The sequence below is a fragment of the Hyperolius riggenbachi genome, chromosome 12 (genome assembly GCF_040937935.1).
Source record: "Hyperolius riggenbachi isolate aHypRig1 chromosome 12, aHypRig1.pri, whole genome shotgun sequence".
In the NCBI taxonomy this organism is placed as follows: Eukaryota; Metazoa; Chordata; class Amphibia; order Anura; family Hyperoliidae; genus Hyperolius; species Hyperolius riggenbachi.
This window is the reverse complement of record NC_090657.1, coordinates 48600990-48616295: the sequence shown is the minus strand read 5'-3', so window position 1 is coordinate 48616295 and position 15306 is coordinate 48600990. Positions and strand designations below refer to the sequence as shown.

At 47.0% G+C, this 15306-nt stretch overlaps 1 protein-coding gene across 1 annotated transcript in view; it reads left to right on the top strand.

The window, feature by feature from the left end:
* Positions 1–15306, top strand: part of LOC137540934 (NXPE family member 4-like) — a 42762-nt gene that overhangs the window by 10467 nt on the left and 16989 nt on the right. The window lies entirely within an intron of this gene.

Here is a 15306-nt window from a genome sequence, read left to right as displayed (position 1 = left end):
TGTATACTTAAGTAATAGCCAGGGCCGGATTTAGGCCAAGGCCACCTAGGCCATGGCCTAGGGCACCACAGGGGGAAGGGCACCAAAGCAGCAGGCTAAACTGGTGCAGCATTTGCAAGCTTGAAAATGCTGCAATGCAGGAAGATCAGGCGAGCGCCTGACTGCGGCACACTGCTGCTAGCCGCAATCAGGCTACCTATACTAGAGGGGGGGGGGGAGGGTTCATCTGGCAATCTATACTGGAGGGAGGAATGGAGGGGTTCTCTCGCTACCTATACTGAAGGGGGGGGGGGGGGGAGCTGGTGATAGTGGCCTTGGGCAGTAAAGAGTACAAATCCGGCCATGGTAATAGCTTTAAGCAACTGGACTTACTGATAGTTATAGATTATATTTTCCCAGTTAATCAGTTACAATAGTAATGGATTACCTGGTAATTAAAGTGTATCTCCACTTTTCCAAAGAAAAAAGAAGAAATACATCTGCTATATTTATAAAAAAAAAGAAGTCAGGCTTAGTAACTATGCTTGTGTTGTGAAAGTGTCTTTACTTTGCTCTCAGCTGTTAGTGAGACGGGAGTGAATACTTCAGCCCATGTACTGAATGCATAGAGTCAGCATGCTTATGGAGATGTAGGATCTCTTCTGCCCATAGAATGGAAGTGTTATTGCAGTATAGCCATGAAAACTGTTGGGTTGTAAAGGACTGCAATAACGTTTTTGTCTTCCTACTTGTGGTGTATACTGTTCTATGGTTTCCAACAAGTTTTCTGAAAAGTAGAATAGAATAGAAATCTATTTTATATATTTGTAACTCAATTTATAACTCAATACACCAATATGTAAACTAAAAAATTTTTACACACCTGTAGCACATAATGAAGCATAACACTTGCTTCTGCAGTATCATACAAGTGTGATAATTGGTATACATATTTACAGCTGTGATAACCGATGCAATAATCAAAATATGTATACTGACATCCTCAGCAAGTGTAATAAGGCCTAGGCAAAATGATGGAGTTTGCATGGCTAATATCCATATATCCCAGATTTTTTTTAAATTTAAAGTGGAACTGTTAATAGTTTTTAAACACAGTGTTCACTTACCTGGGGCTTCTGCAAGCCCCCAGCAGCTGCCCTGTCCCGCGCCAGTCCTGCCCGAGCCTCTGTTCTCCTGCCGCCGTTCCATTCTGTTCCTAGACTTCTAAGTCGATGCCAGCGCGGCTCTGGCCAAGTGTATCTTTTTATTGCGTTCCCCTCTGCAATACCAGGAGACATGAAGAAAGGATACGCGTGGACAGAGCCGCGCAGGCGCAGTGGCCCGGCGGCGAAACCAAAAGCAGCTAGCGGCAGGAGAACTGAGGCTCAGGCTGGACCGGCGCAGGACAGGACGGCTGCTGGGGGCTTGCAGAAGCCCCAGGTAAGTGGAACAATGTGTTTAAAAACTATTTACAGTTCCGCTTTAAAGGAACCTTTCAATTCTCAAAATGTAAGTGTTCATAGGAGACAACCTGATCAGCTAGTTGCTTATATAGAAATAAAGTGGGGGTCTTAGGTCTCATCCACTTCAACATAATAGAGTTCCTGCTATTAAATAATGTCCTATTTAAATATATATCTTAAAGGTCTTGAAGACCTATCTGTTCACTATTCTTACCCGACATCTTCATACCTCCAACACCAACCCTTGGACATCCACCCCACCAATGTATGTGTTCCACTCCTGCACCCCTCAGATTGTAAGTGTAATTGGCAGGGCCCTCCTCCTTGTACACTCTTCTCTGCCACCATATGAATTCAGTGACTCGTCTGCTATCTGTGCACCCTCATTTATTTTTCTGTTTCAATATTTTTATTGAGTTTTCAAAAATAGATATATACAACAATGGTCATGGACCAATATAGTAAGAAGACATTGCTCAAGTATAGTAGTCTTTCAATTAAAAATAAAAGCCTCGTTAGGTTAGCCCTAGGCAACTCATCCAACAATAACGTAATATGTTACAGCAAGGCACAGCTTAACCAACTTGTTCTGTCTTCTTACACTGTTTGGAGGGCAGATGCCCTAAAAATTAAGATAGAGGTAGAAAATAGAAGAAAAGAGTGAAAATAGAAGTGAGGAAAGAAGAAATGGAGGTAGAAAAGCTGGGGGAGAGGGGAAGGGGGGGAAAGGGGAATGATGTTGGGGGCCTACAGACTCCATCCTGGAGACTAACATTAGCTTATAGCTCAGGAGGTGAGAAAGAGCGCATGCCATGGTTCCCAGATTTTGTTGAATTTATCTACCTTGTCCTCAAGGATCGCAGCCATCCTTTCCTGAGTCATAAAAGACGTCACCCTGCTCTTGACTTCCTCAAATGAGGCGAATTGAGTTCTCCAGGCCCTGGCTATACTTTGTTTAGCTGCGACTATAACAAAGTGGGCCAGCACTTGCTGGGATCTATTCAGGGAGGCAATCTCAAAATGTAACAGGGCTATCCAGGGGTCCCTAAAAATTGAGACCTTGAAAAGCTGGCTCAGCAACCTAAAAACTTTGGTCCAGAATCTCCCTAACATAGGACAGGACCAGAAGGTATGTAGCATGTCCCCAGAAGCGCCACAGCCACGGAAGCAGAGACCGGAAGCGTTACCCGCCACGTGCCTCAACCTGGCGGGAACCCAGTACCATCTGAGGGCTACCTTGTATCCAGACTCTACTATTGCCAGATTTATAGACAGTCTCGAGTAGGTCTTCCAGGCCTCCTTCCAATCGTCTATAGTTTTAGTTTTCCCCAGGTCAGATTCCCATCTGGACACAAACGGATGTGAAAAAGATGCATGAGGTTCGTTGAGGATATTATAGAGAGTGGAGATGGCCCCTTTCCCGAAAGGGTCTTTTATACAAAGATGTTCGAAGCCAGAGAGGACAATTGGAAAGTTTGTTTGTGGTGGAATGAGACTCTGGAGCCAATGTCTTATTTGCATATAACGCAAACGCTCAGAAGGAGGGATTTGATATTTATCAAGCAATTTTTCCCAGGTAAGGATACCGGAAACATCAATTAGGTTGTATATGCATTCCAGGCCATAGTCTCTCCACCACTTGAAACTTAAAGGATTGTCCCTTCCAGGAACAAACATAGGGTTATTAATAAAGGACATCAGGGGTAGTGTGGGAGACATCAGGCCTTTAGAGTACCTGATGTCGTCCCATGTCCTTAAGCAATGATTGAGGACCTTACTCATGTACTGAGGACGGTAAGGCCTTGAGGTCCAGATGGGAGTCTGAACCGACTAAGGTGCAGAGTATGAAATGTCAAAATAGGTCCAAAGGGGCATCCTGTCACCCTTGTAGAGGTCCACCAGGTGTACTAATTGTGCAGCTTGGTAATATCGTGATAGATTGGGAACGCTCAGGCCACCTTTATCTTTACTAGTGCAAAGGGTGGACTTGGGAACTCTAGATCGTGTGTTACCCCATATGAATTTGAGCAATTTGTTCTGCAGCATTCTGAGAAAGTGAGGGACGACCTTGATTGGGAGTAGTCTAAAATAGTATAAAATCTTTGGCAGCAGGGTCATTTTTATAGCGTTAATCCTCCCTAGCCAGGAGAGATTATAAGCAGACCATTGTGTCAATTGTTGAGAGACCATTTTTGCTAGCGGATAGTAATTTTGAGCAAATAAGGACTCATAAGAGTTGGTTAAATTGATTCCTAGGTAATCTATGTAGTGTGAGCACCACTGAAAGGAGTACTGCGACTTCAAGAAGGCTAGGGTGTCTGTCGGCAAAGTTATACTTAGGGCTTTAGACTTGGCAGGGTTAATTGTTAAACCAGAGGCCTGGGAAAATCTAGAAAGCAGTGACAGCAGATCAGGGATGGAGGAAGCAGGCTCTGAGATGAATAGAAGTAAATCATCAGCAAATATATCCGTCTTATGTTGTACTCCTGCTAGTTCCACTCCAGAAATTGCTTCATTTTGCCTGATCGCGATCACTAAAGGTCCCATAGCTATAATGAAAAGAAGTGGTGAAAGAGGACACCCTTGCCGCGTCCCTCTGTTAATATAAAGTAAGTCAGAAGTATATCCTGCGTATTGTACTTTTGCTGAAAGCCTAGAGTATAACACTCTGATCCAGGTTGAAAAAGATTCTCCAAATCCCCACCTTTCCAAAACCTTAAACAGGTAGGCCCAAGAGACTGTATCAAAGGCCTTGTAGATATCCAGGGCCAGACACAACCCAGGAATCCTTCTGGAGCGCATCAATTCGATGACTTGCATTGCCCGCAGCGTGGCATGTGAAGCCTGGCGGCCCGGAACAAAACCAACCTGGTCCTTGTGTATTATTGAGGCCAGGAATAGGTTGATCCGGGCGGCCAGGATCTTTCCTAACAGTTTAAAGTTTACATTTATTAACCTCCTGGGGGATACAATTATATCGCCCAGGAGGTGGCGCAGCACTATTTTTAAAAAAATTTTATTTTTTAAATCATGTAGCGAGCCCAGGGCTCGCTACATGATAGCCGCTGTGCAGCGGCATCCCCCCACCCCCTCCGATCGCCTCCGGCATACAAAGCAAACAGGAAATCCCGTTCAGAACGGGATTTCCTGTTTGGCTTCCCCCGTCGCCATGGCGACGATCGGGATGACGTCATCGACGTCAACGACGTCGTGACGTCAGAGGGAGTCTCGATCCACCCCTCAGCGCTGCCTGGCACTGATTGGCCAGGCTGCGCAGGGGGTCTTGGTGGGGGGGAGCGGCATGGCACGGCGAGTAGCGGCGAATCAGCGCGGAGCGGCGGCGATCGGTATATACACGCAGCTAGCAAAGTGCTAGCTGCGTGCAACAAAAAAAAAATATGCAAATCGGCCCACCAGGGCCTGAGAAAACCTCTGTGGCGGCTTACCCCGAGCTCAGCTCGGGATTATCCCCCAGAGGGTTAAAGAAATAGGCCTAAATTGATGAGAATCTAGGGGCTCTTTCTCTATTTTAGGAATCATGGCAATACTTGCATGTAAGGAGTCTACATGAGGATAAACCCCCCTTCTCATCTCGTTAAACGCAGACGCCAGAAAGGGGGACAGCTCTGTTTGGAACTTTTTGTAGAAAAGGTTTGAGTACCCATCTGGACCGGGGGTTTTGGAACTTTTTAGAAACTTAATTGCCAATAGGACCTCTTCCCCTGAAATATCCTTATTAAGATGTTCTACTAGTTCTGCTGAAATAGGAGGTAAGTTAATTGCCTCCAAAAAGGACTCTATAGATTGACTTGTTTGGGATTCAGGACGACTATAAAGAGTGCTTAAAAATTCCTTGAAGGTATTTACCACTTTATGGCGATTACAGGATACTTGCCCATTAGACAAACGAACAGACAATGTGGGTGGTTTGTAAGATCTATTCTTAAGACTGTTTGCTAGAAGAGTATGCGACTTATTTGCCCACCTGTAGTATTTATTCTTTTGCCAGGTTAGGGACTTTTCAGCCACCTCTGTCAGGAGAGAGTCTAATTTGACACGGAGAGTATCACAGGCTTTTTTGGACGCAACACAAGGTGTGTTTTTCCAGTTCATTTCAGCTTGCTCTAGATCATTGGTGAGATCAGTAATTAGGCTAGCACATTGATTCTTCTTGAACGATGCTAAACTTATAATGTGACCACACAGTGATACTTTAAGAGCTTCCCAAAAGGTTATAGAGGATTGGACCGAGCCAGCATTTTCATCAACATATTCTTCAAGGTAGGAACGAAGTTTTCCCAGAGTCTCAGGATCAGACAGAAGGGAATCATTTATTCTCCAGTTGAAGGATGTCTTTTTAGGATTTAATGAAGAAAGACTGACTTTTAAAGGGCTGTGATCGGACCAAGTTACAGTAAGAATCTCCGCAGAGCAGACATTTGGAAGGAAATGTTGCTTCAAGAAGAAATGATCAATTCTGCAAAAACTATCATGCGGGTGTGAATAAAACGTAAAGTCATTTGTGGTTGGGTGTAATTCTCTCCATGTGTCGATTAGACCCTGGGATTTAAACAAAGTGGCTATTACTGTGGGGCGGGGGGATCCAGGGCTTTGAGAAGGGGAAGGAGTGCTCGTGGGACGGGATCTGTCTAGGGTGTCACTCAAGACCGCGTTAGTGTCCCCACACAGAATCAGGACGCCCGCACTGTGATCATTAACAACCTGGATCAAGTGTGATAAGAACCTATCCTGAAATCTATCATAGGCGTAGTAGGACACCACAGTAAGGGCGGTGTCATACAACGTCCCGGTTAGCAAAAGATATCTCCCTGTGGGATCCGCCAACTGCTTAGTGCATTTAAAGGGAAGGCCACGCCTGAAGGCTATGGTAACCCCCCTCACTTTCTCGCGTGCTTTTGAATGGAAGACCATAGGGTAGTAATAACTTAAATAGCATGGGCAGGAGGAGCCCGAAAACCTGGTTTCCTGCAAACAAATTATGTCCGCTTTACATGATTTATAATATTTAAATGCTTTCGAGCGCTTCTGGGGAGAATTAAAACCCTGAACATTATGTGAAATAATTGTAAGAGAGCCAGCTTCTATATTTTCAGCCATCTTGAGAAGTCAAAAAGGCTGAACTTACCGAGCCTAGTTACAAGGGATTTTCCCGAGTTACGGGGAGACTGATGGCCCCAACACCAAAGGGAAAGAACAAGGAGGGCAGGAAAAGGAAAATAGGAAAAAGAAATGAGATAAAGAAGAAGAACTAAGGCACATCCCTCCAGAAGGAGGCCAAACAGAGGGATGCCGTGTAAAACACACTTCATGCCTGTTCTGTGCTCGGAGAGCACAGAAGGGGCAAGACTCACGTCTGCGTGGGACAGAATCTGAACCACCAGTACGGATTTCAAGGGGGAGGCGGCCACCTCCTACTGCACAATGATTACAATAACTAAAGGGCAATTTCAGATTACCAGAACTATCTACTAAGAAAAAATGCATAACAGAAAATCACCCCAAAAACACTTGTACCCACCCCCATAATACAGCTAATCAAACCCTCATAAAAAACTAAGCAAACAATCAAGAACAGTCTACTTATTAAAGCCCGCACATAACTGACACGGGCATGTATTTCAACTACTCGAACCTCTGAAGAGAAACCTTTAACTGGAAGTAATAGCTTCTGGTTATTCTCTAAGCATGTCCTACAGCCAGGGGCCGTGTGTTCCAAAGAGCTCCATCAGAGCTAGTGCAGTAATATAATGTCCACTGGGAACTAAGCCAAGATAGCTCAAAAGCAAGATCCAGCACACGGGCATATAACATTGAGCAATAGATTTTAGGGTGCCAAGGGCCAGAGTCCGGGTAACAGGGGACAGAGGTTTGGCAGAGAAACTCCTGGGGAAATAAAGAAAGTTAGAGGAAAAACAAAATAGTCACCTCATTTATTTTTCAATCACTATTTTATGGACATGTTGCTTAACCCCTTTCCTGCCAGCTGATTTGTCCTGACCGCGAACATCTACTGCCAAGCAGTTTTTAGACATTTTACACCTATTAGGTTTACATTTTGACAAGAAAACCTACATGAAATAGGAAAGATTATATATTGTTTGAATTGGGCTTGTGCACTGAAACAAAATGTTGTACTTTTCTTGGAGATAATTAACAACATTTTTGAGTGAAATATGTTAAAACATAGTGAAAAATAAAACATTTCTCAGTTGTATTTTTGCAAAGAAAAATTACATTTACTGACAAAAATATTACTGTTTGTTAAAGCCCTGATTCTGCTGAATCCGATGATACCATATATGTATTGGTATCCCACTTTTCCTGTCATGGAATAGGTTCGCCAGTATAGGTAGCCAGATATAGGTGCAGCCTGTATAGGAAGCCTGGATTAGGTGCCAAAAGTACTGGTAGCCAGATAAAGGTGCCCTCAGTATAGGTAGCCAGGAATCGGTGCCCCCAAAATAGGGAGCAGGTATTAGTGCTCATATATAGGAAGTAGGTATAGGTGTCCACAGTATAGGTAGCAGGTATAGTTGCCCCAGTATAGGTAGTAAGTATAGATGCCACTGCAGGGAGGCGGGCTGACATCATCTCCCTCCTTCCACATGAGCCATCTCCTGTGGCCCCCTGCAGAGCTGGAGCGCAGTGGTGCAGTGTGTAATTACTCATTCGATCACAGGCTCCATGCAGTATCTCTTTGGCAGCAGGCTCCTCTCTCCTCTCTGCTCTCCCGATCTCTGTATGACGCGTAGTAATCACGCATCATACAGGAAGTAAAGAGGAGACGGCTGCCGGTGGGGACACTGCATGGAGCAAGCGATCGGGTGAATAATTACACACCAACTGCTGCACTAGCTCTTAAAGGAGGCAAAGGAGGCCCATGTGGAGGGAGGAATTATATCTCCCCCCCCCCCTCCCACTTACTTCCTAGAGGACAAACTGCCTAATAACGTACTAGGTACATTGTTGGAAGTTAAAGCCCTTGCCTGCAAAAACATACCTAGTACGTGCTTGGCAGTTAAAGGGATAATGCTGTAAATGTCACTGTGTAACATTCAATTTAATGGAATACTGCGCTCATTACCTTTCATGAGATAGACCCCCAGGTTGCAGGTTGTCAAAGCTAGAGTTAGATCTTACAGCAAACTTGGAAAAAGAAACAGCTGCACCACTGGAAATATATTATCAGTCTTCCTCTTGTGACATTTATTTATCAGTTGACAAAAACACCTTTTATAGAAAATATCAACAGGAAGCCTCACAACAACACACATTTGTGTGTAACGCACTTTGCATAAGGTGTCTACCACCATAATTGATATTCTGCTTGCCCACATGGGTCTAATCAGAGTGTTTAAAGGAGGCACTTAACTACTTGCCGACTGCTCCATGCCAATTGGCGTGAACGGCCATTTATAGGGCTAGCAGGAGATTAGGCGCAGGCTGCTTGGACCGACGCTTGGGAGACTGTTAGATGGCAAAACTACTTTGTACAGCACTGCGATCTGCAGCAGCGCTGTACTGGGGACAGCTGTGTGACACGGCTGTCCCCCTGAGACACAGGGAAACGATCCGCTGTGATAGGCTGAAGCCTTTCACAGCCGATCGTCCCGATAGGCAGGCCAGGGGAGGGAGCGTTTGTAGTAAAAAAGAAAGAATGAAAAAAGCAACATTTTATGTAAAAATAATACAAATAAATAGTTATAAAAAACATTGGGGGAGCGATCAGACCCCACCAACAGAGCGCTCTGTTGGTGGGGAGAAAAGGGGGGGGGGGAATCACCTGTGTGCTGAGTTTTACAGACCTGCAGCTTGGCCTTAAAGCTGCAGTGGCCTATTTAACTAAAAATGGCCTGGTCTTTAGGGGGGCTAACACTGCGGTCCTCAATAGAGATGGCCCGAATGGTTCGACCGCAAAATTATTCACACGAACTTCGGTGGTTCAAGTTCACAAATGAACGCGAACTTTATGGCGGTTCGACTCGCCTCCTACACTACATCATTAGGGTCAAATTTGACCCTGTACATCACAGTCAGCAGGCACATTGTAGCCAATTATGCTACTCCCTCCTGGAGCCCCCCCCCCCTTATAAAAGGCAGGCAGAGTCAGCCTTTTCACTCACTCGTGTGGCTGCAGTAATTAGAGAAGGGAGAGCTGCTGCAGAGAGAGCTATAAGGAAAGCTTAGTTAGGCTCTTGTAGGCTTGTTAGCTTGCTCCTTGCTGATTCTTATTTCTAACAAAAACACCCCTCAACGGCTCTTTTGAGAGCTAATCTTGTTCTTGTGATCTATTTTTTTTTGTGTGGCCCACTTGCATTATATACATTCCTGTCAATCAGTCGCAGCTGGCCTTTGGCCACTTAATCCCTACTGTGCCACTGCCAGGCCCAGCAAATTCAGTGACTACATGTTTGTGCGACAGGCAGCTGCACATTTGTAATCCCATCCCAATCACTGCACCTGTTCATTGTTCATTGCACCTACCTACCTATCTACGTGAGCGCACGTATTGTTAAAACCACCAGTCATTTCACTTGTTCACGGTACTTGAGTGTGTGTGTGACAGATGCACACTTGTAATACCCATCACTGCATATACCTACCTGTTGTTCAGTGCACCCACCTAACTTTTTGAGCGCACGCAGTGTGATATACCGCTCCGTGCATACCTGTTAACTGCACCTGTGTGACTGCACATTGTATTAGTCAAGTCAGTGCATACCTTTCACTTAATCCCCCCCGATATGGACAAAAAAGTTAGAGGCAGAGGTAGAGACAGACCCAGAGGAAGGCCACCCGGCAGGTCTGTGCGAGGTCGTTCTGATGTGATTTTGTTCGGCCCTGGAACAAAGTACAGTACTCAGAAGAAGGCACGTCCCATCAACTCCCAAGATTGTCAAGACGTGGTTGGCAATTTAACACAGAACACCTCCTCTTCCGCAGCCACCAGCGCTACTACTAGCACCACATCCATTCTATTTGACACTTCGCAGGAGTTATTTGGTGGGGAAATCACAGCTTCACAGCCACTACTGTTACAAGATGAAGGCGCTAAGCAAGTTACACCACCTCATATGTCTCAGTTAGGCGACACTATGGACATAACGTGTGAGGAGGAGGATGATGAAGAAGTACCTGCTGTTGGTTCAGTTTATGAGGTGTGTGAGGCAAGCAAAGCTGGGCAGGATGATTATGATGACGATGATACGGATGTCACGTGGGATCCTAAGAGACAAGATGACTAAGGGGACAGTTCAGAGGGGGAGTCAGAGAGGAGTAGGAGAAGACGAGTTCCTGAAAGAAGCAGGGGGAGCTCGTCATCAGAAACAGCTGGTAGCAGTGTCCGGTGCCATGTATTGCCACCTATATACAGCCAGCCAACATGCCCTTCAACGTCAGTGTAACGATTGTGGAACTTTCTCCGTGATCAGCGCACAACGCGTGCGCTGACACGGCGGAAATCCTCCACAAGCGTATATTTGCAGGCACCCAGCAAAAGGTGCTACGCACCTGTAGAGGGAAATTCCTGTCGGCAGATGGCGCTGGGGAGTGCAGAGGAACCAATCCTCTGTACCTCCACAAGTGCCAGACAGGAATTGTACGAAGCGCAGAACGCAATCGCAAGAGAGGCGATTGCGAATGAGATTGAGCAAAGGGATAGGTTGTATGTGTGTGCGCCAATCCAGTCGCCACCCCGCGACCGCGCACACACAACAGCAGATACGAAATAGGAACGCGATCGCGAGAGGTGCGATCGCCAGACGTGACACAAGGCAGATCAGAATAGAATACGAGGGTAGCAAAGGCACAGCAAATACAATAAGGAGACACGGAAAATAACAAATGCTAGCTAACCGCGAACACCGCACTCATTCGCAACAGTGCACGCGGTTATGCGCGATCTCCACGTGATAAGCACAATAGAGACAAGCACGCCTAACTAACCATTAACAGACAAACATGAAACAGAGGACGCGAGCGCTTGCTTAACGGTTACCTCACCGAGCCTGCAGCAAGCGTAGCGGACAAGACAGACACACGAAAACAGGGACAAACGAGAGATAGGATCCACAGCACTAGCGAAAAGTGGCTAGCGTGATCCAGGTACAGAGTAGCAGAACAGAAGGATCCCCAGCGCTAGCGAAAAGTAGCTAGCGCGATCCCAGGAAACAGAACAGAAGAGATAGTTGGTAGCAACCGCTGCACCAGCTATACTCCAAGAACAGAGATCAGAACCATTTCCTGTCGACCACCATAGGGGCAGGACAATGGCAACAGGCAAGACAAGACAGAACAGGCAATACAGATAATACAACCTGACTGGGCTAGAAGGGGAGCCTAAAGCAACCCCCAGGAATTAACTATACTAGATAGCAATGGCTGACACTCCAGCAGTGTCCATCAGGAACAGACCATGGAAAGGAAATGACCAGCCAAGCATTGTGGGAAAGACATAGTACTTATAGTACACGACTCCAATGAATGTGGCCAGGCAATTTGCATGGCAACGTATGCAAATTCCTCTGCAAGCACAAGCTGCAAAACTGACAGAAGCTGTTCTTTCCAGAGTCCTGCAGCATGCAAACCTACACAATGGTCAAAGGGCTGCCTGCCTGCACAGGCAGCTGAGAAAATCATCACAGTCAGCTGCTGATGCCACCATAGTGCCATCACCCCAGGGGGCTCAGCGGTTTGGAAATTTTTTAGTGTGTCTGCCTTAGATCAGAGCAATGCCATCTGTTCTCTCTGCCTCCAAAAATTGAGCCGTGGAAAGGCCAACAGCCGTGTAGGGACAACTGCCTGATGAAGGCACATGGAGAAAAGGCACAAACTGCAATGGGAAGAGCACCTGAGCAAAAGCAGCACACAAAAGAAAAGCCACCCTCCTTCTCCTCTTCCTCCTTCAGTTGCATCATCTTCAGCCTCTTTCTCCGTTGCACCTTCACAATCACAGCCACCCTCCACTCCACCTCTCACCTTGAGCGTTTCCTGCTCCTCTGCCCACAGCAGCAGTCAGGTATCCGTGAGGGAAATCTTTGAGCGGAAGAAGTTAATTTCTGCCAGTCACCCCCTTGCCCAGCATCTGACAGCTGGCTTGGCGGAACTGTTAGCTCGCTCGGTTACCATACCAGCTGGTGGACTCTGAGGCCTTCCGTAAATTTGTGGCTTTTGGGACACCGCAGTGGAAGATGCCAGGCCGCAATTATTTCTCAAAAAAGGTGATACCCAAACTGTACTGTGAAGTTGAAAGGTAAGTGGTGTCATCTCTGGCACACAGCGTTGGGTCAAGGGTCCATCTGACCATGGATACCTGGTCTGCCAAGCACGGTCAGGGCAGGTACATTACTTACACAGCCCATTGGGTCAACCTGGTGACCGCTGACAAGCAGGGAGTACGTGGCTGTGCAGCGGACCAACTTGTGACACCTCTGCAGCTTGCAGGCAGGCCTCCTGCCATCTCCTCTCCTTCTGCTACATCCTCTTCGATGCCAGATATGACGGTGTCATGCCATCTTAGACATGCCTTGCCTCAAAGCGGAGAGTCACACTGGAGCAGCTCTCCTGGCTGCTCTTAACAAACAGGTGGATTAGTGGCTGACCCCGCACCAACTGGAGACCGATAACGTGGTGTGTGACAACGGCAGCAATCTCATTTACGCTTTTAATTTGGGAAAGCTGACACATGTACCCTGCATGGCACATATGCTGAATCTCATAATTTAGTGATTTGTGTCAAAGTACCCAGGGTTAAAGGACATCCTGAAGCAGGCCAGAAAGTAGTGTGGGCATTTCAGGCGGTCTTACACGGCCATGGCACGCTTTGCCGATATTCAACTGAGAAACAACTTGCTGGTGAGATGCTTGATTTGTGATAACCCGACTCGCTGGAATTCGACCTGCCTTACGTTCTCTCGCCTGCTACAACAGGAGAAAGCCGTCACCCAGTATCTTTACAACTACAGTAGAAGGACACACTCTGGGGAGATGGGGGAAGTTCTGGCCCAAGAACTGGACACTCATGCAAAATGCCTGCAGGCTTGTGCGGGCGTTTGAAGAGGTAACCAACCTGGTGAGTCGCAGTGAAGGCGCCATCAGTGACTTGATCCCGTACGCTTTCTTCCTGGAGCGTGTCGTGCGTAGAGTGGTGGATCAAGCTGTGGAGGAGCATGAACAGGAACAGGAGGAAGAGTTGTGGGATAAATTCTCATCAGAACAAGATGGTTCCTCAACACCTGCGGCAGCACAGAGGGGAGGAGGAGGAGGAGGAGGAGGAAGAGTCGTGTGGGGAAGAGGAGGAAGGTGTTTTTTTGGAGGAGGAGGCAGCGGCAGAAAAACAACCGCAGCAGGCGTCGCAGGGGGCTTGTGCTGCTCAATGTTCCCGTGGTATTGTTTGTGGCTGTGGGGAGAAGGAGAACTTACCTGACGTCACTGAGGAAGAGCAAGAGGAGATGGATAGTACGTCTGGATCCAAATTTGTGCAGATGGCATCTTTCATGCTGTCCAGCCTATTGAGGGATAACTGTATAAAAAAACTCAAGGGGAATGAGCTGTACTGGGTGGCCATGCTACTAGACCCTTGGTATAGGCACAAAGTGGCGGAGATGTTTCCAAATCACATGAAGGCAGAAAGGATGCAGCACTTGCATGCAGAACAAGCTGGCTACTATGCATCACAATGCGTTTAAGGGTGATGTCACAGCACAACGGAATAAAGGTACCACTGCCAGTAATCCTTCTCCCAAGTCCACACAGGCAAGGACAGGATGCTCCAGCAATCTCATGGTGATGTTGGACATGCAGACATTCTTTAGTCCAACGCCTCGCCTTAGCCCTTCTGGATCCACCTTCCACCAATGCCTGGACTAGCAGGTAGCCGACTACCTGGCCTTAAGTGTGGATGTAGACACTGAACAGCGATGAACCCTTGGACTACTGGGTGCACAGGCTTGACCTGTGGCCAGAGCTGTCCCAATTTGCCATCCAACTTCTGTCTTGCCCTGCCTCAAGCGTCCTGTCAGAAAGAACTTTCAGTGCAGCTGGAGGCATTGTCACTGAGAAGAGAAGTCTAAGTCACAAAAGAGTTCAGTACCTCACCTTTATCAAAATGAATGAGGCATGGATCCAAGAGGGCTACTGCCCGACGAAGACTAAGTCACACATCATCTCTGCCTGCAGGCCACTTGACTGCCTTCTCCGCCACCACCAACATGGTCCAGGACTCCAGGTGGATTCCTGAATTTTTAAGGCCGCTGCTAGCAGTGGCCACTATAATAGTTTTTCTGGTGCGTGTACATGCCTGCCTAATTTTTCTGGCTGCACTGCAGCTACAACAACAAAACAAAAGGCATGTACATGTGCCAATTCCCCTTCGTGATCAGGACCGGAGCTAGCATAGAGGCAAAAAGGGCAATTGCCCTAGGGTCCCAGAGCCTGTAGGCGCCCCCAGGGTGTCTCCCCTCCAACTTAACTGTTGTTTTACGGTGTCCCTGCAGAGTCTTCAGGTGATCAGTTGGTGTCAGTCCCTGCCTTAGGGGCCTTGGGTGGAAATTTGGCTGCAACAAAGGGTCCCTACTGCCAATTTTTGATTGGGGGGTGTCTATTGGGGGGCCCCAGGGCTAATTTTGCCCAGGGGCCCCATTGTTACTAGAACCGGCCCTGTTCGTGATCGTTACCTTGCCGCGGTGAAGGGGCTTGCGTATCACAATAAAGCAAAGACCAATGGCTATATGAATGTCTCAGGGGGGAGGGGCACACCCAAGATAATAAGGTCATTGCTTCATTGTGGACAGATTAAATTCGATCAGCTGGACAGTCACTGTTGTTGTATCATTGAGCTACCACA